Source organism: Myotis davidii, unplaced genomic scaffold (assembly GCF_000327345.1).
Source record: "Myotis davidii unplaced genomic scaffold, ASM32734v1 scaffold2584, whole genome shotgun sequence".
Taxonomy (NCBI): Eukaryota; Metazoa; Chordata; class Mammalia; order Chiroptera; family Vespertilionidae; genus Myotis; species Myotis davidii.
In genome coordinates, this window is record NW_006295103.1 from 73,757 (window position 1) to 76,105 (window position 2,349).

At 50.0% G+C, this 2,349-nt stretch overlaps 1 protein-coding gene across 1 annotated transcript in view; it reads left to right on the forward strand.

The window, feature by feature from the left end:
- The window catches only part of LOC102774591 (ADAMTS-like protein 3), a 42,769-nt gene that overhangs the window by 31,272 nt on the left and 9,148 nt on the right, over positions 1-2,349 (forward strand). The gene's annotated exons all lie outside the window — the stretch shown is intronic.

Sequence of the window (2,349 nt, forward strand, 5' to 3'; positions counted from 1 at the left end):
AAGAGCCCCGCCCCGCCCCCACCCCAGGCCTTTACCCCCCTGTTGCCTGTGTCCCTGGAGACACTGGCGCAACGGAGGAGTGGGAGAACGAGCTGGGAGTTAACATGGCAAGGTTATATGTACTGCACGGTATACATAACGGTATATATACTGTTTGTTTGTGGTACATATACCATTTATTGATACCACGTGTACACACACACACACCATATACTTCTACAGGTGTGTCTGTATGCATACAGGCACGCACATAGCCATGCACATAAGTATGTAAATGTATGTATATATTTTTAAAAAGAATTGGGCCCGGCCAGTGTGGCTCAGTGGTTGAGTGTCCACCTAGGAACCAGGAAGTCACGGTTCGATTCCCGGTCAGAGCACACGCCCGGGTTGCGGGCTTGATCCCCACGAGGGGGCATACAGGAGGCAGCCGATCTGTGATTCTCTCTCATCATGGATCTTTCTCTCTCTCTCCCTCTCCCTTCCTCTCTGACATCAATTAAAACATATATTTTTTAAAAATAAAAATAAAAAAAGATTTGGAAGGATTCACTCCAGGTTGGAAACACTGAAAACGCAGTGGTTGTTTGAGAGGGCCTGGGTGCTTTGGGGAAGTGAGCTTGGTTTTCCTTAAAATATTCTAATAACAGAACATGATTCGTCAAAAGAAGAAGACAGGCGTATGCCACTTGCATAATTAAAAAAAGAGTTTAGCCCTGGCCGGTGTGGATCAGTGGGTAGAGCTTCGGCCTGCAGACCAAAGGTCCCGGGTTCGATTCCCGGTCAAGGGCATGTACCTCGGTGGCAGGCTCCTCCCCGGCCTGGCCCTGGTCGGGGCCCGTGTAGGAGACAACCTATCAGTGTGTCTCTCTCACATCAACGTTTCTCTCTCTCCCCCTCTCCCTTCCGCTCTCTCTAAAAATCAACGGAAAAATATCCACGGGGGAGGATGAACCAAAACAAACAAACAGAAAGTCGTTTATATCTTCTTGCTGAAACGATGTATTCACCTCTTCACAGAGCACCTTTTAATTTTTTTGTTCACCCTCACGTGAGGATATTTTTTTCCCGTCGATTTTAAGAGAGAGAATAGAAGGGAGCGAGAGAGACAGAGAGAGAGAGAAACATCGACGTGAGGAGACACGTAACACCTCGACTCGTTGCCTCCTGCACGCGCCCCCACCAGGGTCGGGGACTGAGCCTGCAGCGGAGGTGCGTGCCCCTGACAGGAATCGAACCCGGGGCCCTTTGGTCCACGGACCGAGACTCTATCCACGGAGCCACACCGGCCGGGGCTGGAATACCTTTCAGCAGCCGGTCGCCACTGTCTCCGGTTCGCCTGTGTGCGCGTCCTGCTCTTCTCCCATTGGATAAGCAACTCTGGGCTTGGACTTCCACTTGGGCTAAGTTTTCGCTCTCTCCCAGCAATTCTCAACGTTGGCTGCCCATGAGAACCCCCTGGGCATCTTTTTAAAATCCCGGTTTCTGGGCCTCATCCTCCGGAGATTCTGTGTCTTGGTGATGGGCCGGGGCCACAACATGAGTGACAAAGACACAGAATTTCCGGAGGAGGAGGCCCAGACATCAGGATTTTTAAAAATATATATATTTTATTGATTTTTTACAGAGAGGAAGGGAGAGGGAGAGAGAGTTAGAAACATCGATGAGAGAGAAACATCGATCAGCTGCCTCCTGCACACCTCCCACTGGGGATGTGCCCGCAACCCAGGTACATGCCCTTGACTGGAATCGAACCTGGGACCTTTCAGTCCGCAGGCCGACGCTCTATCCACTGAGCCACACCAGTTTCGGTGACATCAGGATTTTAAAAAGATGCCCAGGGGGTTCTCATGGGCAGCCGAGGTTGAGAACCACTGCTCTCTCCTGACGGAAGAGGGGTTTTTCAAAAATGCATGTTGATCAGAGAGGGTGTGTGTGCGGCCACACACACACAGCATCAGGTTCGGGCCAGGGCCGTTCTCTGTGGGTGGGGTGCGCTGGGCGGGGGAGGATGGGCGGGACTGGAGATGCCGGGAAGGGGCCAGGACAACTCTGATGTTGGTCCCCGGCTTACAAGCTTGTGCAGATAATGCGGGTTTCTAGGAAATGCCCTCTTTCCTGGGTTACTTTTTTAAAAAATATATCTTTATTGATTTCAGAGAGGAAGGGAGAGGGAGAGAGAGAGAGAAACATCCATGATGAGAGAGAATCGTGGATCGGCTACCTCCTGCACGCCCCCCACTATATTCTTCAGTTGTTTCTTTATTTTATTTATTTATTTATTTATTTATTTTTAATATATGTTTTATTGAGTTTTTACAGAGAGGAAGGGAGAGGGATAGAGAGTTA